The following is a 26,469-nucleotide window of genomic DNA, read 5'->3' on the forward strand; positions in this document are numbered from 1 at the left end:
GGAACTGACAAGATATAAATCAATGTGCTGTGGTCAAAAAGAGTCTTAAAAATCTATTATTGAATGAATCTAAATTGAATAAGTTCTAGTATAAAAGTTTGTGACACATTAATTATAGTCCGGAAAATCCAGTAAATTGAATCATATTCAGGTCAAACAATTAAGCTAATGTGTCCCTAACATTTTGAAATTTCGTCAACGTCGACATTTGTTTATTTTCACATTTGGCTGGAAAGTTTTGATGACAGATGTTTTTCATTTCCGAGTGACAAAAAAATCCTTCAGACCCAAATGCAGCATTTTACAGAACTGTTCTTCTCTGCCACTACAAATTCTTTTCTGCACAGACTCCATGGCAGATGTTTTCCTTTGAAATGGGAAGTCAAAGCATACCGCTCTCATAAAAATCATATATTTTTCAATTTATTTCCACAAGCCTCTCTGGCCAGTTATTTATGACGATTATTGAAAAAAAAATCTATCTTTATATCATATACGTTACCGCATGCTAGTATCTAGCATGTGCAAGCTGCTCAGAACAATTGACCCCTCTCATGGAATTAATAAACATGTCCGAACATAAATGTAAATCTCTCAGCAATCCCAAATGCAGCACGGCTGGTTTTAATTAGCAGAAAAACCTAAAGGGTACACATTAAACCTTCCTGTCAGCACTCTGCAAATTCAGACTTTGTCATTTATTGGCCATTTTGCTGTCCACATTATCCACAAATAACTATGCTTTTAATAGAGGGGATGTGCTTTTTGGCAGCTTTGCTGTCATCTACCAAAATTAGCAACCCGCTGGTTAGACTGCGTTGCCAAGAAGACATCCACATGAATGATTTTAGAGTGGAGTCAGAACAGGGCGAAGCTATGATGAAAGCGGTCCATTCAACCAGGCACCTTTTGTAAAAATTGCACGAGAGATGTCCGCCTGCCAAAATTGACAACCTGCTATTTGCCAAAATACCCTCACGCGCATTGAAATTGCAACATGGAGCCCAAATCTGGCCCAATGATAATAGATGATCAGGCGGATGCAATACATGGATGTTCACAAGAAATGGTCACCGCAGGAGGAACCTCAAGTAAGGTTAACGATTTGGCGACATACTCTGTGTGTATCTTTGGGTCCTTGGACAAAAAAATACATAAATCAGGGAGCTAACAAAAGCGACCTATTCTTTTCTACAGTGAATATACAGTATATTTTTCCAAATTTAAATATACGGGGAGTTTAGGATTCCTCTAATATTTGTTATGATATCAAACAAAAACAAAAAGTCAAATGTTACATACGGAATCTCTTATAAAGTTTTAAATGAAAATTCAGGTGAATAGTTCACTGACGTTAACAGTTTTAAATACATTTTGCAGACATTAGATTTTGTGTACAGGTCCAAATTTTGGACCATATGAAACCATTATAATTAAAATTTTTGAGGTGCATTTTATTAAGATTTATGACATTGGTTTTCCTGCGATTTTGCAACCTCCCCTCGAGCGGCGTTGAAACTACGTCAGCAAACTGAAGTTCTTTGTTGACTTGTGTTTCCCCTCAAGACAGTAGGTGGCGGTAGAGATCAGTAAACATTAACAGTTCTCATTTTTTTGTGGGTGTTAATAAACTTAACTAACATGTGTATAGATAGAACTGATGGCACCAAACAATTTCAGCGGTAAAAAAAAAAAAGGAAAGAAAGAAAATAAAATGAAACCAGCATTGCATTTGAACGTGATGCTGTTGCATGACTTAATAGATACCTGGGTGCATTTTTGTGTGAGCGGGTAAGTAACAATCCAAACCCATACATTTGAAAAATAAAAGGTCAAAACGCCACTTTGCGCATGTTTTCTTGCCGGGGAAATGTCACATTATGCGTTTATTCAGCATAGCGCATGTTCCACGGCAATCGCAGAGACAATAATGACTGCATTAGAAGCACATTTATGATAACTATCACGCAGTAGTTGGCTTCGCGTGGGCTCGCTAGATGCAATGACTGACATCAATTCTTATTTTAAGCAAAAATAATACAACTATTCTGTATTTATCTTTTAAAAAGGGGAAAACTTGCAGCAGCATTTTGTTTCCCTGGAAGGAAGCTTTTCTTTTATTTGTTTGTGCAGAATAGCAATAAAACACAGAACAGCTTGATGCGACTGTTAGCAAAAGATTTTAAACCTAATTCCCCCCCCCCCGCCCCTTCCCGTGTCTGTCTGTTTGGACTGCATCGTACATTCAGCACAGGTCTGAAGGGATCTCGCCAGAACTGAAAGCGCCAACTGGTTCCTGGCAGCCGGGAATAAATTATTAGCCAGTCCATTTAAGTAACATTTCCGCCTTAGATTGCCATATTCAGTAAAACGGTGCCAGTGACGGCAAAGCAGTGGGAGTAAAGCTAAGATCAAGTGCTAAATGGAGGGCTTGCAGTGCTTTAATTTGCCGAGCATACTGTGATGTGAGGGCGGGGGGGAAGGAAAAAAAAAAAAAAAAAATCCAGGCTGAGAGAGGAAATTCTGAATGCAATATGATGAGCTGTTAGGGTATTTATATGAATTGAAATGAATAGAAATTGCTTTTTTGATGTGTTAGCTTTAGTGCAAAAGAGAAGACAATTTACTCCGGTGATATGCGAAAACACATGCTGCAGCTCTTGGAGGCAAGTCATTATGAAGTGATTTGCGTGAATAAAAAAAGTGGAAAGTCAAAATTATTAGGTATTATGATAGCCGGGGACACCTTCAGAACACGAATTAATGTCGGTGTCTTCGAAATTAGAAAAATGCACAGTCACATTTCTTTGGAATCAGGGAGGCACGGAGATGTGCAGGCAAATAAACAAGCAGAATAGGCTGAAATTTCCTGATGATAATTAAAAAAATGTACCATTCTGAAATTTCTATGTGTTTGCAGCTGGACGTGCGAGATTTTGCGTTCAAAAATAATCATTGTCCAAATTTTGGACCATATAAATCCATTATAATTGCAATTTTTGAGAGGCATTTCAAAAGCATTGTTTGCGTGAATTTTCCTGCGATTTTTGCAAAATTCTTTTGAGCGGCGTTCAATCAATGTAAGCAAACAGAAAATTCTTTGTTGACTTGTGTTACACCTCAAGTCAGTGGGTGGCGGTAAAGACCAGTTAATGGCTTTGTCTTAAAGTGTCATCGTCACGTCACAGACTACAAAGACAAGACGTTTTTCAATTTTTTTGTGGGTGTTTATAAATTTAACATATGTATGGATAGAACTGATGCCACTGATGCCATATTCCCGAATAACTTTATTAGGCTTTTAAAAGCATTTACAAAATGGGAAAAAAATGCAACGTGTTGTTTGTCAAGTGTGCGCACAAGGGTCAAAGTGCGCAAACGCACCAGAATATTCAATCTGAATTCCGATTCCACATGACCTCCAACGTATGCAACAGACATCATCAAAAACGTGCGACAAGGAGGTTGAAGCGATTTTTCAAAATAAATACCATATTTCATCTCACAATGCAGGTTAAAAAAAAAAAAAAGTACTTTCACACCAAAAACGTGAATCACGCAGGCGGCAGCAGCAGAATGACAAGCGCCATCATTCGTAATTTATTCCTAATATGAACGTGACTGCCCACAGCTGAGCTACCAAGCCGGGCCAGAGACCTCTCACTCATGCAGAAGCGCATGACCGCCGACACAAACACACACTAACTCACTCACGTATTTACACTTACCGAAGCTCAGCTGAGCAACGCTTGGACAGATTTTGGAATGATTCACTGGAGGGGTCAGACCCACGCCCGCACACACGCACGCTCGCCAGTTGCTGCCTCTAGGTAAGGCAAGGCTCGCGAAATTGAGTTCACGGTGGTCGCTTAGCAATGTTGAGCAGAGGGCGCGCTATCAGGCCAAATTGTTCCGGTTCCTCTTGGCTCCCCTCAATTCCGTCTGAGTGTTCAGGGGCGGAACGACGGCACGCTGATCTGCCGGCGCTGACATTTAGAAAGGCGGAAAGGAAAAATAAAAGTCAGAAAGTCAGAATTTATCGGCGCTCGGGGTGAGAAAAATAAAGACAAAAAATATCGCGTTTGGTTGACGCGTTTTGAGAATATTACCGATGCGCGACTTTTTTTTGCTTTTTTTGCCTCGCGTTGAAGCTTGAATTTAGTTTATTTTGGAAATCTTGCAAATTGTCATCGTATAACGTAGTGGTTCTCAACCTTTTTTCACTTTGTGAAAGATTTTTTTCGCCAAAAACACTTTACCAGCGCATAGCCTTTTTGGATGAAAAAAATAAATCAAACATTTGTAGCGTTATATTCAGGTGTATTTTATTCCCCAACTAGTGTCACATGATCTGTTTAATTTTTAGGGTTAGGGCATGCATGTTCATTTTTTTTTTTTATCTCAGGCAATTTGACGCACTTTTTTCAATTTTAGACTTAAGCTGTAACCCGTATAACGCTGTAAAAAATAGTTAACAGTTGTTGAAAGTTGATTTATCTTGCATTTTTTTGTTTATGTTTAAAAAGGATACAGGTTTAGGTATAATTATACCATTTTTCAGATAGTAATCTTATTTATAATCGCGTGTTGAGTAGGGAGCACGAAAAGTTTTCTCTTTCCTGGAGGGGCTTGGTAAAATATGATGGAGAAGCACTAGGTTAGGGTTTACTTTTCTTTGCACTTCACTGTATTCCTTGAAAAGAAGTTGTGCAACCATGTAGTTTGAATGCAGCCTTTTCCTTACACTTGATATCATTGTATTTATTAAATATTTATTCTTAGTTATCATGTGTTTTATAAAAAAAAAAACATACTGTACTTTATGAAGAAATTGATTTAAAAGAGTCACAGAATTTTTTTTCAATAAATTTAAGGAAAAAAGGTTATATTATATTATTTTTACAGGGTTTTTAAATTATCTAAGTTGATTTTACCAGCCCGGCCCTCTTGAGAATAGATTTTTTTCCAAGTGGGCCCTTAACTAAAGTGCGTTTGACACCCCGATCTAAATTATTATGTAAGTCGCAAGTGATTCTCCATCACTTCCAACTTATGACAAACTATGGTCTGAAAAACTTATTTTCCACTGAAAATGACTTTTACCTTATGTTGTTTGTCAAAGTAAGTGAGGAAGATCTCAACGCTGTCGTCAACTTCTATCAAGCAGTGCCGCCAACAAGGCCGCATCATTTAATAATAAACACATTACACACATGCAAATTAATTTGTTTGTTTTGGGATCAAAAACTACAGTTGCAGCAATTATTGTGAAACATAATGATGCATGCATAGCAGAGTCAATTAACTCTGTGATTAATTGCCACGCGCACGTCATAATCCCGTCCAAATGACGCTACGTGGCATTGAGAGGAAATACATCTCGGAAATAGTAAACTGCTGACTTTTTATGGATTTATTTGGGACGTGTGATTAGCATCGAAAGAAGATCAATTGTCACTTCGTGAAATGTTTGAAATAAATAATAAGCAGCGACCATGCATGTTAAACTTGTGACGTTGAAAAGGTTGCAAAAAAGGAATCACTTCACACTGTGGCTCACACTATGCACTTGTAGTATCTGCACTCACTTGCTTCCCAAAGGACCACTTGATGTGTTGCTCTTCTAATGGGGGAGGGGGGACAAAACACCAGAATAAGCCTGCACACGAAGCTCAATATATAAGAAAGAATTACTATTATCATAAAGGCTTTGGACAGGAGAGAATGCTCCAACGGACGCAAGTTTTGAGACTCATTGCTTCATTAATTAAGAACTCAATTAGTGACTCTGGGATTCTATATATAGACATTCAGGAGTGCTGGTGCTTCAAGCAAGATCCAACAGAGTTCCTGCAGATGACAGCAAATGTCATTTCAAGAGACAATATCATACAATGCATCCAAATATACAATATATATATATATATATATATATATATATATATATATATATATATATATATATATATATATATATATATATATATATATATATATATATATATATATATATATATATATATATATATATATATATATATATATATATTATAGTCATAAATTCACAGTACTCCGGGCCCTTTTATTATAAATTACCACAAGTCACAGTGTTGCCAGATGTAAGAATGAATTGGGTAAAAAAAAAAAAAATCCGCTTGCCAATGATTTTCAATCACCTGAAATATTTAAAGCTATTCATACTCGAGATCACAAACTCTCTGGTCTAATTGCAATATCGATGCTGTGGCGGCATCTTTGTCTGCATTTATTCTCCAGCTGCTCGTTTACCATCATCATTTGAATTTGATGTGCCCTCTGCAATATTCATGTTTCTGCAACACTCTTTTAATTGATTTTGATCATGCATCTCATCATTTTATCCTTCTCATTATCTGTAATGGCCTTCCCTGACTTTAGTTGACAAAACAACATACGATCAAAGGCGTGGAAGCAAACACGCACACTTTGATGATAAATGTTTCTTTACTTAGCATGGGCCTGAAATAAGGAGCTGTTCACAAAATCATGAAACGGAACGACAAAATGGAGCACTCTCATTCTACGCCACACACATGCACACGCGCTGATAGCTTTTCTTTGTACTTGCGCCGATGTGCGCACGCTTTGTTTGGAATCCCTTCATTATGGATTCAAATGTGCGTGCGTCCTTGTCTCCCGATAATGCCGAGCAGCCTTGAATGAATAATGATCCTGTGTTTACTTGAGGTAAGGTGTTGTTTCTAACTACCCTGAACCACGTTTTGGCTAAATATCCACATTTTTTATCCACATCGCACATTTTTTCTTCTACTTATCTAATATGTACCTTGGATTTAATAAAGAAGGATGTAGGTGTCGCGTTAAAATTCTTCAAGATCATTTTTTGAGGCCGGCAGAATATTATATTGTGTAACTATGTAGACATTGGTGGTACCATATGAGGGATTCTTTACCTTGAAAAATGTGCAAGGTGTTTTCAAGGTGTTACCTTGAAAAACAAAGTAAGATTCGATCTTATTCCGTTTTTCAGGAATCACTGTTTGAAAATAGTGACACCAAGCTATTTTGGACAAAAAAAGAAAATGTTTACTGCACAACAGTGACACATAGTCTTTGAAGCATCTAAATCATCTCAACAGTCATTCCCTTCGATTAAAAAATAAGCAAAAACTGTGGAAATGTGCTTGATTGCCAAAAACGTAAGGGGAGCGCTGGCCACGAGTGTCATCTATCCATTCATTTAAAATAAAAAAAATAAATAAATAAAACAGGATAGGTGTTAAGAATTCCTGTCACTGGCACACAACAATTATTTTACCTGACGAAAATTCTCATCCATGGCACTAAAAGAGTTAAATAAAGATGTATTGTCACTGTTTGACCTGTAGGGGAAAACACACTATAGGAAGGAGTTAATTAGATGTATTTTTTTCTATTAGTAGCCAAATTTCATTGCAGTGTACCGCTAAGTGGATTACAATTATAAACCTTCATATGTTTCCAAGAGCCAGCCTATTTATTTGCGTCCATTGTAGTGGACATTTTTTTAATTTTTTTTGGTCTATAACTATATCTTTTGGCTCATTCATGCTACCCCACTAAGTCCTAGTGTGCTCAGGAAAAGCCGTCCTGCCTTTTCCAATGACGTCTCATGTGTTTGCAGTTCTTGTCTTGTCGAGACAAACTGGACACAAATGTAGACACAAATAACTAGGCTGGGTCTCAGGGGGATAAAGGCACCAAAGGCATTCTATTTTTTGATATATCAACTGACTTCCTGCCAGTCTTACTAGTGTTGTTGTTAGATGTGTTACCTTGGAATATTTCTGCCTGAAATAGGCATTTTTTTTTCCCCACTGGTCAATTGAGCATCATGGAATCTGCCAGGCAAAAGGCGAACATTCCAGTCAACAGTCCACCTGCAGTATATTGCAGACTAATATGATACAGGTGAATAAATAATATGTTTGTCTTTGTGTGAACGTGCGTAGGGTCAAGCGAAGAACAGGAGACCTTCAACAGAAGCCAAAGGTGTCAAGTCGGAGACTAAAAAAAGGGCAGAGAGTGGAGATAATATAGCGGGTAAATTTTGAGGCTGGCAGAGATGTTTGATGTGATGGGACACCGCACGGGGTGGGTTCGCTGCCCGCTAAAGCTCTATGATCAAGGCGCAATAACTCATGGGAGCTACCTTGGCCGCCTGCTGACACTCAACACATTGTCAGCACTTTTTTGGGAAACGCTAGCAGTCACTCACCAAAGGATAAATACAAGAAAGACAACATGGGATAAAAACAAATGGAGCTTGATCTAAAAGTGCATTCGCACTGTAAAAGACAATATCCAGGATCTGTTTGGGGAACAAAGACACACAAGTGAGAAATGGGCTGCTGGAAAAAGAACGCTAGGTTAAAGCTGTCTTTTCAACAACTTGAAGTTTTCAATGACTCGAAAATGACGTCTTTTAACCCTTGTGCGTTCTATTTAAAAAGACTACTCTCGCGTTTTTTGTACCAAGGTGGTTCCCGCTTTGAGGGCGGGATAACTCACATTTTTAATGAATTATTTGTTTCGTTAAACCACTCAATGTTCAGTGGCATGAGCTCTATCCATACATATTTACGTTTGATGAAATACAAGGCAAAATACACAACTTGAAAACGTGAATCAAGCTCACCGCTTTTCCCCCACTCATACAGAGTAACTACAAGTGCAATTGTTTGAAGCAAGTTGGTGTTTTCGTGTAGGACTTGATGCGAGGACAAAAAAAAAACTTTAAGTGGCCTTTGGCGCCACCTACTGTTTTAAGGTGTTACACAAGTCATTCGAGAAGTTTGTTGGCCTGTCTCAATCGCCGCTAAAGAGCTTGGTTCAAAAATCGCAGGAAATGCAATATAACACATAAATTTAACATACATCAAAAGAACGTGGATTATAAAGAGTGTGGGTATGTCCAACCAGGTACCTATGAACATATGCGTCGCAATTATTTAGTATGCCAAGCTACAACAGTTTAGAATTTGCAGCATGGTTGTATTTTGAGCTTTAACGTGATTATATAGTAATTCCCATGAAATTTCAACCCCCCAATTTTTTTTTTTCCAGCGCTTTCTCCTCTGTTTTCACAAAGAAATCATCGAAACGGTCCCACATCGGTACCATGTATGCACGGGAGTTAAAGCTGTTCAACCAGAGTCAAACGTGTGTCAAAGTGTTTATAACCAATTTTTTTGCCGGGTGTGCGGTATGCTCCGTCGAGGGCGCGGCGGCCTTTCTAATGATGTCTCATGTTTGGGTGGGATGCAATTAACTTTGCTGGCCTGCTGACAAAATGGACACCACGATGGACACAAATGAATAGGCTCGGTCTCAGGAGGACATCATAGCACTAGTACTGCTAGTCTGTCATGATATCGTTTGAAAAACCTCAATAATGAAAATAATAGGGCGGTAGTGACTACACGGCCATGTAAAGAATGGCCAGAAGAAAAATAATTGGAGTTTGCTCAGAACTTAAATGTGAGGGCAGTTTGTTTAGTCCCCGAAATGAAGATCGGGGCACTGAGGGCAATCTGACTCAGCGGTCGCTAATTGTTATTTTCCGTTCTTTTCGCGCCAATTGCCCTCTGTTTGGTATCTTTTACATCCTCTTGATACACACAACCGGAATTCGACACGCGCTCCCTGGTTCATCGTTTATTTTGCGCAGTCTCGCTCGCTGCCCCCACGCGCGTCCGCCGACGCGTTTGGCGACTGGAGCGATGGCGGACGGACATCATTGCGTGATGTCAAGTTGAATTTTTTTCCATGGACAAAAATGTATTTATAATTATTTCTTTTTGAGAACAGGTTTCCTTTATGATCCAAAACAGGACACTTTGGTTTGATTTTTAAAATGGATTATTATTTTTTTTTAATAGACCAATACAAATGAAGTTTGAAAGGTTCTTAAGTTTAATGAGTCAGACACTGACAGCATACTTGAAGCCTTTTTTTTTTAACCCAAAAAATGCTTTCACTGGTTATGAGGAACTTGGCTGAAAAGATATTTCACAGAGGGTTCATCACTGAAAAAGGTTGAGAAACACTGGACTAGATGATTAAATGTTACATACCGTGGCAAAAAAGAATTTCGAAAAGGGGTCCTGGCCACGTTTAGAATAGGTTATTTGTGACAGTGCTTTTCCAATGGGGAACTTGACCTTTTAAAAATGTCTGCCGCTAATCTGATGTTATGCTTTATAATGCCATTATTTGAACAGTTCTGCGATTGGCTAGCAACAGGTTGAGGGTATACCCCGACGACTGCCACCAGGAAGTCTCCGACCATTAATAAAGCGGATGTATGGATGGATACGAACAATACGTTTCTCTTTTCAAATTAAGAGCAAATCAATTGAGACGTGTAGTAACTGACTGCTAAATTGTATGATGGTGACTACTTTGCAAAATGTTGAATGCATTTATTTCATTAGATTTATATATATATATATATATATATATATATATATATATATATATATATATATATATATATAAAGAGAGAGAGAGAGTTAAATGTTTATGCAATGAAACAGACTCACCCTCATGCTATAATATCCTCAATAAAAGTCTTTATTGTGGAAATTAAGTGTCCTTCATACAGTTGATAATCAGCCAACAAGAAGGTGAGCCGCATTACATGTTACCCTAGTGTAAGTACTGGAAATGATACCGTAAACACAACGGCTAATAACTTGAAACATTCTGTGGGTGGGAAATACTTGAGTGGAAAGCAATATCCAAATTTCACCTGATATTGTTGTCATCTTATAACCGTTAAGAGCTTCCTCGTGAATTTTAATGAGCCAAATCCCATTTGGATTGAAGCATTTGTCCATTTATTCCTTTTTATCTGTCCTATCCATCCAAATGATTAACCCGCACAGTTCAGGCTGCTTTGCATCCACTCTTCAGCGCCACGTCGCATCATAATAATGTCTGGATCGAAGGTTATTATTTGTGCATTAGCGTTGCTCCAACGGATACCCGGTGGCGTTGTGTTTAAGGACACCAGCACAAAGCGCTGCGTGAAATGAGGACACTTTCCTGAGCTGTGTTTATGACAAAAAGAAAAGTGCTTTGACATTTCTGGGATGCTGCAGGGCCATCACAACACTCCTTAACTAAACTTCAAACATGGTGGGTTTTAGCCTCGGGCTTTCGCAATGATGGACTAGGTGCTCGCCATTGTTTTGGGAAATGCTGCATAATTCACTGGAGGTAGCTGCGTTCCTTTCATTTGAAAATGTAAATGTGCAAATCATTTGCTGTTATTAAAGAGTAGTTGTCAAACTTTTTACAAAAAGTACAAAATACGCTCTGCGGGTACCAACATCGTGACCAATTTTAAAATAAAGTAATGGCGTGGAGCGGAGTCGAGTGTTCATCAAAATGAGCCACCGTCACACAATGCGAACGGCCACGCGGGCACTTAAATATCGGAAAATGTTTCTGCCAGTATTAGCAAATGCAAACGACCGATTTTTAACACAGTGGAGGAGCATAGTAGTCTTCTTTTCAAATTTAGAGCAAATAAATTGGAACATGAAGTTGTTGACAATAAGAACAAAAGTAAAGCAAATGCATACAATGTATACAAAAAAAAGAACAAATATATAGCAAAGGTGTGTTAGGTGTCGATTTTATGGAACAGCTATCACTAAAAAAGAGCTTCAAAAATACAGTATTAGAAAAGTACAAAAAAACATGTATGAACTGAGTAAGATCTTATATAAAAATGTGTATGTTAGTATGGTTGTATATATGTGAATGCATCTGTCTATCTATGTACACATCCATACAGTTTTAGCATACACATATGACCTGTTCTATCTTTTTGATGTGAAAAAATGTGTAAATATCTGCGTAAATAGAATACAAGGAGTAGGACTAGATAAGTTGTATTGAAATTGTTCATTAAAATCAATCAATCGAGTACTTTAAGGTTAAATGCACATTATCAGTCACGATGCAATTTTATGGCAGATCATAAACAAATAAAACACATGGGAATCATACAGTAAATATTTTCCGGAGCTGGTGAATAAAATGCGTTACCACAGATGTAGTTCCAAAGTTGAATTCATCAGACACGCTTAATGAAGGCTGGAAATTGGTATTTCACAGGGGCTATTTTTGAAAATATAAAGTTGAGATGACACAAAAGGAAATCTAAGAAAAAGTACATGTTTGAAAAAGAAATCTGAAGGCTCAAATCCAAATACAGTGTGCTTAAAAGATAAATATGACCAAAAGTACTTGACAAATACGCAGTATTTGGTTTAATATGCTAATCCTAGCTCAATTTGAGATTCGCCGGCATAAAGGGTGAACTTTTCCATCCTCTGAAAATTCTTCTTTAAGGTTCACCTCTGCAACTTTTCCCAAACTTTTGAATCCCTTTGAGCATGCTGGCAGAGATGACGCACTCCCACATACATTCTGCAAAATTGTCAAAACATGACCCATTTTCAATTGAGCCGTGGGACACGATTATGATCAATTGATATTATTTCTATTTTTGCAAGTGTGATCTTGTAATTAACACAAGTTATGCAGCAACCTTATCCTCATCATTATTTTAAGAATGAGACAAATTGACGTGCACAAAAGCTAAATATATTTATATTTTTTATTTGCCTATTTACCGTATTTTCCACGCTATAAGGCGCACCAAAAAAGGGCGATTTTCTCAAAAGCTGACAGTGTTTGCAAATTGATTAAAAAAAAATATGTTTTATGTTTAATAGAATCATAATTATATTTTTTGAAACTCTTGACTCGTCTTGGCATTGATCGAAAAAGTCTTAAAATAATCAAGAGGTATTTTTCACAACATGGTATTTTACACAAATCGTCATTATTCTAAATTTATGATTGAAAAATTTGACTGATTTATCTGATTGTTTTGCTGCCATTTCCATTAGCGCAGCTCCACCTAGTGGATGCATAAGGCAACCCGAGCAACACTGTAGCTTCTACTCTATGCGCCTTATAATGCGGTGCGTCTTATGTATGAAAACGGTCGTAATATTGGTCATTGATTGAGGGTGCGCCCTATAATCTGCTGCACCTTTTAGTGCGGAAAATACGGCATTTTTTTGTTTGTCGTGATCCACAAAACAGTTATGTTAATTTCGACACTATTATTCCCCCACGCTGAAAATAAATACCAGCTCCAAACATATGCCATCGGCGTTTCCAAATAATCAGTTTCATAAAATGATACTGGGATATTTTATGCCGTCAACAAAGAATTGTGAAGGCGCCATCGTTTGACACGTATCCCCCACGGGACCGTTTAACTTTGACGCCTCATCAAATCACTTCTAATATTTCTTCAAGACTAAGGTGTCACCGTGCATTTCCAAGTCCCCAATACGTCATAAAACTCCGCTTTATGACAGCTGTCCAGATGACGGCGATAAGCTCGAAGTGTTTGGAGGCACTCGCAAAGGTTCCGCTCATCAGCCTGACTGACTTTACAGGCCCACTTTGTACGATCAAAGCTGACTTTTGTGCACGGAAGCGGGGAAAATACCTGCACTTTGTCCGGGCGAGGACCAGCTGCTGCTTCTACGCGGCGCAACAATGAAAATGACCTTCCCTGTAGCTTTGCTGTGCTGCAGAGGAGATGAGCGAAAACCATTTGGAACAGATTAAGTGTCCCTCACAGTAAACTATAAAAAATGATTCAGCGTTTAGGTGAAAGGATGGAATACCTTGGAAGGATTCACATTATTAGTGTCTTGCTTTTAAGGTTAACTATGCTATATTGATGGGCGTCTGAAGCGTGACGCCTTGAAACTTTTCGACAAACTAAAAGTCCTCGTTTTTAGTCGCGTCGCTTTGGCGGTTTGTAACTCAGCAAATGGAAACGTCATCGGCGGTCATCGTGAGTCAGCTCGCGATCAGGTGGGTTTTTTTTTTTTTTTGTTACCCTTTTTAGTCTGTGTAATGTACCAGAACACAGAGGAATAGCAGCCCATTTCCATACAAAATGATGTGTTTAATATCATTTTATAGCTACGCAGGCAGAGTAAATGAGTTATAAAACTGATAAACCCGTCCATAGCTAAACTACTGTAACGAAACAAATAAAAATGCAGAGTCCTTTCTGTGAGCAAATAAATAAATGGGATGCGGCGCAGCTTTTCAAGTCGACCAAAGCGTGTTTATCTTTGTACTCCAAAACCTAAAAATTTGAGGAAGATACATTCACAGCATACTTCAAGGTTCTCATTTTGAAACCCGTAACACTGTTACTTAATATCAAGGCCATACTCAAACTGATATATCATGTTGATGTGGCCCTACTTGGATGGAATGTTGGAAAATTGGACACTTCCTGCTTGCCTTATGTGGCACAATGTGTTATTTTTAGTACTCGGCATCTGGTGCAACCTGTTGAGCCTGTAAGGTTGCTCCTCCCACCTGCGGTCCCTTCTGAAGGTTTCTTATTTTCCCCAGATGGGGTTTTTGATTTTTTCCTTCTCCTTGTGTATTTATGATGCTCTGTATGACTTCTTTTTCAACCGTGAAGGCCCTCGAAGACTTTTGGAATATGAATTGAGTAGCAAAAGCCACAAACTTCCCCGATCAAGCTAGCCACAATTGCATTAGCCAAAAATAGCTAACTGTTCAAAGAAATGGGCTTTGTCAAAAAAAAATAGATCTAGGTGGAGAATAATGAGAAGCTTGAAAAAAAGAGACCAAAAAAGCACAGGAGTATTGTAGTACACTGTAAGTCCACTTCAGTACTTAATGACACCGGGAGATATAATTGATGACTGTTATCAGTCGGGAGGCAGTTACAGTAATCCAGATAACGGCGGTCATAACACACTGACCCGCGATATTGTCGGACTGATAGAAAGTGACTGAAAGAAATGTCAGGAAAGCAAAGAAATGAGCGGAAAATGAGACAAAGGATGATGAAGATGTTCTAATAATAAAACATGAATTCATTTATCAGTGTTGTCCATCCCTTGGAGGAACATTTGATCTTTGCTCCCGCGCTCCCATTTCCACTACGTTATCCATATCGTCCCCATCAGCAGCCTTTCATCATTATTTATGCTTTATCAATAAGCACCTATTGCACCCCGTTGACAGCCATTCATCTCCACTCACCTATTTTCATCCTTTTCGCCCATTTCGCAGCCGTCCCACGGCTCAGCTCCTTCATCAAGTCTCCCCTCATTCATCACTCGTCCTTTTTGCCATCCTCACCTGCTTTTTGTCTTGCTCATCCATTCTCCGCCTCGCCGCAAAGGCTCTACAGCTCGTCGCTCCCCGCGTCGCGGTCATGGATGAGCAAACCCCGCAGCTGCTGGGAGAAAAATGTAAAAACGGAGCATTGCGACGCATGTCGTATCAATAAAGGGTCAAATTGGAACGTTAAAAATCGTAAAGCATTACAGCGGTGCATTATTCTATTTTCCACGTTCTATTCTATTTGGACATTCAATACGTTGCATATTTAAAGCTAAAGCTGAACAAAGCGCTATTTCAACAAAAATAAAACATGAACTAGAAGCTCATTGACAGAATATATTTCGGGTATATTTCACTCCGGCAAAAGAAAAATAATTCGCGTCAAAAACACTCACAAACACAACAAAGGACGATTTAGTGTCCAAGATACCTACCCTGCAAGTTTTTGGAATGTATGATATATGCACCTTCATTTGCAGCTAAACAAGATCGAGTATTAACAAGCTGTTTCAGACTCTACATAGCTACGCATGTTTTGGGAATGAGGTAGGAATCTCGAGTATTTGGCGAAAACCTACGCGAGACGTCACACGTCATCATACGCACTCAATGCAAAAACAGGTTCTGGGTTTCCACAGGTTAAGATGGGCACAAAATTACTTTTTAACTCTTGGAGCGCTTTTGTTGCGACGCCGAGTCACACTCACACGCACGGATTGTACGATAATCACAGAAGGCTTTTATGATGGAAATAGCTGTCAGACAGCAATTAACTTCTGAATAACAAACCGTCCAAACAGTAATAACGTCAACGTTCTATTTAATCATCGAACACTTTAAAAAGTTAACCAAGAGGGAGCGCTTAATTTGGTGTTGCCCTTAAATGACCATCCGAGTCACCTTTGTTAGTTTTTCAATCGGAGGCGCTCCGATTAAACACTCGCAAAGAAAATGAAACCTTTCAAAATGATGCTCATGGATAGATGAGAGCAATCTGCGAGATGAACGTGGCGTCGCTTTGTTTTAATGGCCCTTTGTCAAAATCGAGCCTGTTTTTTATGTTCCGCCTTTGAAAGTAAACTACTTCATCAGCGATGGTTACGGCGCAATCATTTGGGACGCTTTGCAATGATTTTCTTATTTGTTTACAAAGCGAGCTAACTTTTAGCAAAATGAACGGGCTTGCAATTCCCAGCCGTCTTTTTTGTGCAGGATCGACTCGCTTGCGCGTTACTGTGCTGGTCATGCTTGAAATAACCTGCTGTAAATTGATAGGGGAGCGCAGGAGAGGTTTACTCAAAATTTGTACAAGGAACTGGGGCAATCATTTTCGTGTTTGGTTTAATATCTGCAAATGAACAGGGACCGCTGGAAACTAATGGACTTGAGTCAAGCTCCTGAGTTCTGACAGTGCGTTCAGGAAAACACGAAATGGAAACGTTGTGTTCCCGAGTGAACAATAGCAAACGTATTTGTGTGATGGTTTTAGATACGAATGCGTCTTTCTTGGAATTTCCCCATTCGATTGACTTGTGTAGCTTTCAACGGTGTTTTGTTTGAAACAGCAATTCAAAAGAAAGCTGTTGGCTCTCTGACTGCTAAATTGACAGAGCTATCAAAAATGACGTTAGAATTTGCATATATGTTGCATTATGGGATCGTTAATGCAGTGCATTTCTGCTGGTTCTTAAACGGGGGTGCAAGAAGTCCCTTCAGGGTATCAAAAAATCTATTCAACCCTTGTGGAATTGTGTTACATTTTATGGAAATTCCCTTGATTTTATCGTAAAAGAATCAATGAGGAAAAAACACACGGGAGCTGAAATTTTCAGGAGATGATTATTCAAACATGTAAAATTTAAGAATGCAACAACTCTGACATTTCGATGTGATTGCAGCTGCACGTGTGAGATTTTGTGTACAAAAATAATCATTGTCCAAATTTTGGATCATATAAAATAATTATGATGACGAATTTTGAGATGCATCTTAATAGTATTTTTTACACTGATTTTCCTGTAATTTTAACAGGATTCAGTTGAGCTGTGGCCAAACTCTGTCAGCGAATGGAAAAATCATTATTGACTTGTCTTTCACCTCAAGTCGGTAGGTGGCGATAGAGACCAAATAACGGCTTTGTCTTCAAGTGTCATCATCATGTCACAGATCATACCATCCCAAAAATTCTAAATTCATACGAGGACTAGAATGGCATAACTAATATGAGAAGTTACTGCTAAAATATGCACGCTTTTTTTTCTGAAATGCAACACCTCCTCCACTCTTCTATTTGCATCCAGGCATAAAGTAAGAAAAATGACCTTGTCTCGCTGCGCACTGCTTCATCATACCTGAGAGTTCGTTTATTTTTATTCATTATATAATATAGAAACGTGCTCATAAAAGAGGAGTATTGCTAGCCCGACTCTCACAATAAATTAGCTTTGACTATCGAGGTATTCAGAAAAGACCGGATGGTACAAACTGAACCAGATAACGGCTTCATGTAACATTGTCGGCTACGTTGAACAACCATGCAAATACACTAATGAAAACCAAGACCAAATGCAAAATATGAATGGCGAATATGTTGTTTTTCATGAAATATTCAGTGTGAGAGTGACACCAAATCAGTTTACCCTCATTTCATATTCACCTAGAAAGTGTAGGCTAGCCTACTTCTTCCATTTATAATGTATGAATGTGAATCTCCATGCAAATCGTGCTTCAGATTACTTAAAAGTGATGAATGCAGGTACATTTAAATTCTTCCCCTTTATTAGGCTAATCTGCGAATAATGCATTCAGGACGGCGCGGCGGCGGCAGCGGCAGGCTGGGAGCAAATTATGAACATCTGCCTGAGACCTATACACAAAGACGGAGCCAATTATCGCTCATGACACACTTAAAGGCTTTAATGGGCCCGTCAAAATAAAAGTCTGTGCCGCGGCAGATCACAGTATCCTTGATAAGTCACCAGAACGCCCGAATGATGAAAGGATGAGCGCAAAGTCGAGCGCCTTCACGCCAACTAGCCCAAAGACTACCCCGCTTTATTTTTAGTCGGCAATCTGTTTGTTTGTGTGCTTGAGAGCGGCTGCCGAAAAAACGGGCCGCGTGCTATTTTTAAATTGGTTTAATCAGCCGGAACGGCACAACCTCAGGCATGCAACGCCGCGTCTTATTTCCATACGTTTCGGCCTGTAAATTCCTTACGATGCCTCCGACTGGATCTGATTCGACATCGGCCTGAACGCGTAATAAATGATATTGACGTGAATATGCATTGTGATAGGTATGAGCCATTTTATTAAAGGCTTTGTATGCCTTTTTGCATGAGTTATAGTGTATATAAAAGTCTACACACCCCTGTTCGAAGACTTTTTTCAAAAATGTTATTAAATATATACAATATACACAAGTCAACATTTCATCACCCTCTTCAAAATCAAATGGTCTCGAACATTGAATAGAAAATACAGTAAACGTATTCAGCCATTTAAGGCAGTACAAAAGATCATATTTTGTTCGTAATTACTTTGACGTCTAAATAATTCGTCGCGTATAATCAATGTTTTACAGAAAACTGTACCAACCAATGATGGCTCAGTTTGAGAATGATCAAACTCTTATAAACATGTGAGCCTTGAGCATGTGATGTCATTTTCAGTTGAAAGTAGGGCTGCACAAATATATCCAAAATAATGATCACGATTAATAAGGTCAATAATGAAATTAAGATTATTAATCTCGATTACTCGTTATCTTTGGTCTATTTATTGCCCTTATTTTTATTATACAAGCACTATAGTATATAAACAATGTTTCAAAGTTTGATACTTACAAATAATAACAATAAACTAATATAAATAAATAAACAGAGCAAACCAATGAAGCCTACTCAGAACCAAGCACATTATTTACTTTTAAGCAAATTTTAATCAATCAGCAGTCAAAATGTCATTTTCAGTCATTTCAAACTGAATTTATTCCAATTTTTGGATTTTTCAAAATGGATCTCAATTGACAGCTAGCAGTAGGAATCAGGTGAGAAACTTCAGAATATTAGGGTGAGAAAAGCATAAGCTTTTGTCGTGCAAACATGTGGGAAATATCGCCCTCTGGCGGTAGGTTGACAAATTGCTTGATTTGACATGTAGCATAGTTATTTTAAACGTTAATATCGCAGAGGAGCAGCTTAATTAATCGTGGCAGCCCATATCGTGATCGCGATTAAAATTTGAATAATTGTGCAGCCCTAGTTTATGGCAATTGGATTTTTTTAAGGCAACAATTGTACTTGAAAAAGAATTAAGCTTTGGAATAATTGAAGACAAAATATTAACCGAATAGTATCGTTTCCACGCGGCAAACGGCTAAGGAGTCAAGCAAGATCCACCAAGCAGAATGCACATTAAACACAGCGCTTGTAATTTCTGGCTGAAGAGCCATTTGAAAGCAGCTTGTACAGTGCAGCAGATAAATTGGCCGGTTAATGTGAGGGATCAAAAACCCATATGAAGTGCATTAATATACATTTCAAGGCCTTGCCGGTTTTACAATCCAACAATGGCTGATTACATTTTTTTTTTTTTAAATAGCACCACTCCTGAACTGAATAAGCAGCTGCTTTGAAGCGGGCCAGAAGAAAATGCTAATATGTGCAAGTGGATTATTTTAATCATACTTAATTGCAGGTTTGCATGCAAACAAATATACATGCGCTTCTATGAGTTGCAGGAACGATGATATTTTAGTGTAGGTTCAACTAATTACTCAAAACAAAGGGTTCAAGGCACAATAAGACAGTCACGTCAAAAGTTTGGAAACAGAGGGAAAAGTACGTGACGCGCGTGTGTTGAAGCGGCGTGTAAAATGAAATAAAAGTGCCGTTACATTGTGAACTGTGCCTCCGCTTTGTTGTGCGGCTTCGGGTTAGTCTACGTTGAGATGGCCGCTACCCAGAGGGCAACTTCAACTTCTGAAGAGAAAATCCCTGAGTCCCCCTTCAGGGGATGTGAACAGGAATGAACAGCACAAAGTAAGCCTGGCCTTTTGAACCTTCCATTGCGGCGAACACGCATTGTGTTTCGGTATAATGGGGCTGCAGAGACTCGGGAGAGAGTTAGCGGCCGCTCACCACGCTTTATGCAATTAGGGTCTAGTTTCGACTTTTATTATTTTGTGTGTGCATGTAAAAGGCCGTATCATTTGTGAAAAGACATTTGAAGCGAAGAACTCATATAATATGTAATCATTTTTTTTTATACATTTTGAAACATGCATCAAGAATACACTTTTGGTGAATAGAGGAAAACGCACACAAAAATGTAAGAAGAAGAAGAAAAATGAAAGAAGATGTCTGGAACATAAATTTCGAGTGAGAAAGAAACTAACCAGAAAGCAAGCTAGAGAGCTGTCTTTTGTTTTTTTTTTTGATATGACATGTTTCTAATTATGTAATTTATAAATAATGCTAAGTCATATTTTTTCGGTAACAATGGACAGTTCCAAAATCAATGAAAAACAAGGGAAAAACAACAATTAGTATCCATACATATATCTATGTTTATTTATCGATTTACAGTATTTAGTTGCTCATTTTTAAAGATACTTTAAAAATTCTTATTTTTCACCAAAGAGTTTTGCAGATAAAGTGACGTTTGTGTTTTGTTGTTGTCGCTGAAAAACACTGCTTCATCCTCAAACCCCACTTTCTACAAATCTTTGTTGTAATTAGTTTTGAGTACCATAAATGTCCACTTAATTATTGCTTGACTGTCAAGATGACTGTGGTGGAAAAATGTATTAAAATTAACACTTGTGATTATTAGGAGTTTCTCTTCCATTTACAACCCTCGTTATGGACTCGTCATATAACTCGGAATAGAGCCGACTTTCGTGTTTTTATTCCTCGGTTAATTAAAGTGGCAGAGACGTGGAGAATTTGCACACTTTTCTTCTTTACTGACTCGAGGCTGGCCAGTAGCAGACTTCTCTCCCTAGGATGCAAAGACGACAGTTTGCTTCTATCAGCAGAATATCACCCAGCACGACTCCTCATATTTGTGCAAGGCGTCCTGCAGCTGCCGCTGCTTTTACCATCCATTTTCTCCCGCAACGCAACCATTTCTCAACAACACAAAAAAAGCGCAATCCTCTCAAATTCCTTTTTTTTTTTCTCCTCGGTCGTGTGTGTCGGGGGTTATTGATGACATTGATTTTTACTTGGCAAAGTGTACTTATGCAGCCCATTAGCGCATTTAATAGTAATAATAAAAATAGCGGGAAATACTCTTGAAGGACTGGCCTGGAGCAAGATCCATTTCCTAAGAATGAATGCAGAAAGAAGATTATTACTTCTGCCTGGAAAGCCAGTCTCTTCAAAACAGTATATTATGTTTTTCCTCCATAATTGATGACCATTGTGTATATGTTTTACCTAAAATTCCTCACAAAACTGGTTCATTACATCAAAACACGGCTGGCACAGCACTCTGTTTTAACCGCGGGGTGTCTGGGGATTTTTCACTAGCCTGGCCTTCAGATCACCCAAATCGGGCTGATATCGAAAGGGTCTTAGCGTCGTCAAATACAAATGTTTATTTACTTTCAACACCTCAAAATGTTCAATGGCATCAGGCCTATCCATGCAAGTCAGTGGTTTTGTTTGGGCTTTCAGTCAAGGCCTTGAAGCCCTCCCGGCACACCTTTGCATTTTGACATACGTGTAACTTTGCACGCTTGTTGAAGTGCTCCTCACAGGCTGCTGACCACCTGGTGCTTGATTGGCATGTTTTCAGCGCAGCAGGTAGTGTGGGCACATCTCCAGAGGTGTCATTACACAACCTTGATCGCCTTCAACAGCGCCCAAGTTCATTCTTCACAAGTGCCATTTGCTTAATGGGGAAGGATGCCGCATCACAATTAAAAATCCTTTAACAGACACACTGACTGGAGGTCCCATACGCACACACACACACACCAGCGCCGGTTTAGAGTCGAGGATTCCTTTCTTTTTGCAGTACAATTGATACTGTAGTACTTAATGAAAACACGACTCAATTATGAATACAGATACTGGATAGTGTTCTCCCTGAATTTTTGCCCTAAGCATCTTGCTAGAGTCCAGGCCAGTCTGTGTGTCTAAACCAATAAAAACACAGATTTTTGATTATGTCACCCACTTCTGGAAGATGACTGGATGAAATTTTACCAGCCAAAGTTGTGACGCTTAGCAGAGGTGGGCATTTCGTCAACACTGTGGGATAATAAACATGATGGTGTAGTATAGCCTAGGGTTAAACCTCTGAGCTGGTTTTGTTTTGGTGTTACACTTATATTACTGTGTTGTGTTTCAATTTCATTGCAACTGTAGATCCACAGGCATGGTGTTAACTTTAAGTGTAGGTACTAAAACAGAAAAAAAGAGTGAGTATGGGTGCAGACAGAAGCAGTCCAGCGCCTGATGAATGACGGACCCCCACCCAAAACATAGGTCAAATGTCGCACTCTAGTAGTGGCGTAAAGTTGGGCAAAACTACATCAACGAACTGACGGACGGACAACTACAATTTTGTCTGGCTTGAAAAAAATGACGGAAAGGGGGCGGGGCTCTGACGAATGTCGATCCAGCAAAAAAATGTAGGTTGCCCACCTCTGATGCTTAGCGTGCCCTCCGTGCCTTTTTTTATATCTTATGACGGCTCTCAAAATACAAATGCAACTTGCAACTTTGCAACAATTTTTGGTTGATTCCAAAATCCAGGGTTTCTTTTTTTTAAGATGCTCTTTCATTACTTTGTAAAACCATTGAATTTCATTCTGCAGGTGCACCTAAAGAAGTGGGTGAGTTAATCTGTGTGTTCAGCAGGAGATTACATGTAAGCAAGCATGTGATAGACGCTTGGAGGCAGGAGAGTTCAAAGCGTTGACTCTTACCTTCTAATTAAACCATGTTAAGCGGCAGATTTCTGGCAACTTGACTCTGCAGGGGAGGCAACCGGTAAGTCTCGTCGAGATTCTCACTCTCACCCAGAGTAATAATTACCTGAGATAATTACTTTCCCCTCTCAAGCAATTAACGCCAAATCCAGCAGCGGCGTTCGGTGGTGATGCTTGCCTAATTTTACTGAGGTGGCCTGGCTGATGTTTTGCCAGAGGGGCACCTTGAAGCTCGTACTAGCTAGCTTTAGTTAATCTTACCATAACAACAACAACAACAACAACAAAAGCAAGGTGTGTGATCGAATAAAAAAAAAAAAAAAAAAGAATGTAGCTGAGATATCCTCCTGAGAATCCTGTTCATTTGTGTCCATTGTAGTGGACATTTGTCTTTGGGGGTCAATTTCATGACTCATTTGAGCAAATTAAGTATTTAGTTCCCTGTTTCAATTCAGTTCTTGTTGGGTCATTGTCGGTGTTTGTTGGCTATTGTTTCTGTTGTGGTGCTTCTGTTATCACTCAGTTTGTGGAAGTTGAGTTTCGGTTTTCCAGGCCTATTATCCCAGCCATTCTGAGCCATATTAAATTATTTTTCAGCACTCCGTGCTTTTGGGTCTACATCCGCCTCGACTTTCCACCATCTAATCAACTGCACCATGACATCCTGGAGTTAAAACAGATTTAAATTCATTTATTATCGGGCCTTTTAAAAAACAAAAAAAGGCAGATGCCGATATTCGATGTGGCCGCTTATAGGCCCATCCAATAATGGTGTTGTCCTTCATTTTTGGTCTTTATTTCTGAGGGTATGTATTTGAAACTCAATTTATGGCGTTTCTGTTTGGCTTTTGCATGCTCTTTCACTGTGTATTTTTTTTTATTTTTCCCCCTCAAAACAAATGTGATGTAAACTTTGATTTTTGCCTTTTCGCTTTCTATGAGTCAGGCAAAAAATGCTCGCATTTGGAATTGTACGGTAATAAATCAAGTCAAAGAAAAACGCAAGCAGAAAAACATTCCCGCCTAAGACCGTCCTTTCTCCCGTCAGCGTTGCTCGGATCTCCGGTGGAATCAATTCCGATCCAAAGCGAGTGTCTGTCATCCTGCTGCGTCCGGGCGAGCATGTTGACACAAACGTAAAAGTGTGAGCATACAACGGTGCTAGCCGTCACATGCGGCCGCCTACCCGGGCCAAGCGCCCGCGTGCCGATGCCAGCGTCTCATCATGGGGTATGCAAAACATTCTTCGACACTGACCCCATGCTCACAGTTATCAATTTATTCCTACGCCGCGTGGAAGCATTTGGCCTCGGGTTGGTACCGAGCTCAGCGGGGAAGGATGAGTACTCATCTCATTGAAGCCGATCTTATCAAGTGATTACATATTCACACGGTGTTTATTCCCCCGTCGACGGTGCCGGCTCTCATTTGCAGAGTTGCCGCCTGACAACACATCACTGGTCCCGGCTCGTGTGGCGCCCCCTTGAATTCTAAACACTGATGATGGATGAGGGCCCTAACAATGTAGCATCCTAAGCTCGATGCGAAAAGCCTTCTTATTAGTGCTAAGCTCCATTCAAGAAGACCTCCGCAATGTCACGAGTCCTTCAGGTAGAATTAATATGCTTACCATGACACTTGAATAGAAACAGGAGTTCAATTTATATACATACATATATATTACACACACACACATATATATATATATATATATATATATATTTGATTTTTTTTCTGAGTCTATTTTGCACTATTTTTGCACCGATTGTCTTAATGATATTTATTTGAGCTCAAATTACCAGTGAGGGTCCACAAATTCACAGCACTTCAAAATCATTACGATTTTTGTCAATATTACCATAAACGCACGTACACAAAAAGGTCAGATTGATTAAAGCCCTTTTATTTCCCATTGATTTAGAACAAATTAGAAAGGACTACTTTGTAATGGCAAAGGCCGAGCACAGCAAAAAACAAGCGCAATATCAATTAGGCTCAATCAAAAACAGAATTAATTAGTTAGACAATTAGAGGACAAAAACAACAACAACGAAATCTTCTTGCACCTAAAAGGTCACTGATAATATCAGGAGACAAGGGACCATCCATCAACAGCATTTTTGGAGAGGCAAACAATAATAATAAAGTTTATAATTACACCAATTACCCCAATTATTGGCTAGGGAAATTGTTGTCTTGAAATTTTGGCCGACCCTCCAGAAATTGGAGGATATTTTTTTCAGAAACGTGTCAGCAAATCAAAATTGGGGGTTTTCTTTGTGAAGAACATTGAGAAAAAATTGACTTATGAAGCAGATTGTCAATTGGCAATAACTTAAAAGTGTTCCCTAATTCCCTCCAGAATAATTTATCTGATTTAAAAAAAAAGACAAATGAAAAAAAGAGGTATTTTTTTTCCCCATTCTTCAGATAGTACCTTCCACAAATCATCTTTCTTTTTAATTTCTGATTGAAAAATTTGACTGACTTATCTGATCATTTTCTTGACATTCCCTTCAGCGCAGCTCCATCTAGTGGATGCATAACGCAAAGTAGCTTCTATTCTATGCACCTTATAATGCACTGCGCCCTATATATGAAAACAGTTTAACATTGAGGGTGCGCCTTATAATCCGATGCATCTTATAGTGCGGAGAATATGGTTCATAACTTTCCTCGAAAAGGAAAAGGGAGCCATTTATTTTAGGAAGGTATTAATATAGTGATAACGCAACTCCTGATGAATTATGATATGGCGTCTAATAGTAGGCTGGCAATTATTAGAGGAAATACAGCCCCACAATCTAGAAATTGCTGAAAAAGAGTGGCGGGAGATGACATTTGAAAAGTAGAGGTGTTGTTGACTATGGGAAGCTAAATGACCGCATTGTTCCTCAAAAGTGCGTAAACGACAACACGAGGAGTGTCACCTTTTGAGTAAGAGGTGGGGGGGACAAACAAACAATAGCGGTAATGATTCACAGTGTCCATGATAAATGCTGAGAGCCTGTCTATTTAGGCCTGTTTTTGTCTGCCAGCAACAGATAATGCGCTACTTAAATATTCATCTAATTACTACAGATGAAGAGCCTTTCATGGGCCGCGTGTTGACATTTGAAATGCCATTCAGGAAAGCCTCAAGTCGAAACATTCCTTAACTGGCTTCCTCTATGGGGCTCAACTAGATCCCGATTAATGAGCTCCACAGGCAACGGAGGTCGCTGACAGTCTGAGCAAAAAGATCAGAAAGGAATAATTATATGTAC

The 26,469-nt window shown here is 38.9% G+C and overlaps 1 long non-coding RNA gene across 3 annotated transcripts in view; it reads right to left on the minus strand.

The window, feature by feature from the left end:
• LOC148408638 (uncharacterized) overlaps positions 1–26,469 on the minus strand; it is a 116,154-nt gene that overhangs the window by 2,616 nt on the left and 87,069 nt on the right. The window contains exon 4 of one of the 3 annotated variants that reach the window (XR_015868614.1): positions 15,175–15,370. This is a non-coding gene — a long non-coding RNA (uncharacterized LOC148408638). Of the gene's footprint in view, positions 1–15,174; positions 15,374–26,469 lie in introns of all 3 variants that reach the window. The other 2 variants (XR_015868616.1, XR_015868615.1) reach the window with 2 other exon arrangements.

The sequence above is a fragment of the Hippichthys cyanospilos genome, chromosome 18, assembly GCF_059441005.1.
Source record: "Hippichthys cyanospilos isolate Australia breed blue-spotted pipefish chromosome 18, RoL_Hcya_1.0, whole genome shotgun sequence".
Lineage (NCBI taxonomy): Eukaryota > Metazoa > Chordata > Actinopteri > Syngnathiformes > Syngnathidae > Hippichthys > Hippichthys cyanospilos.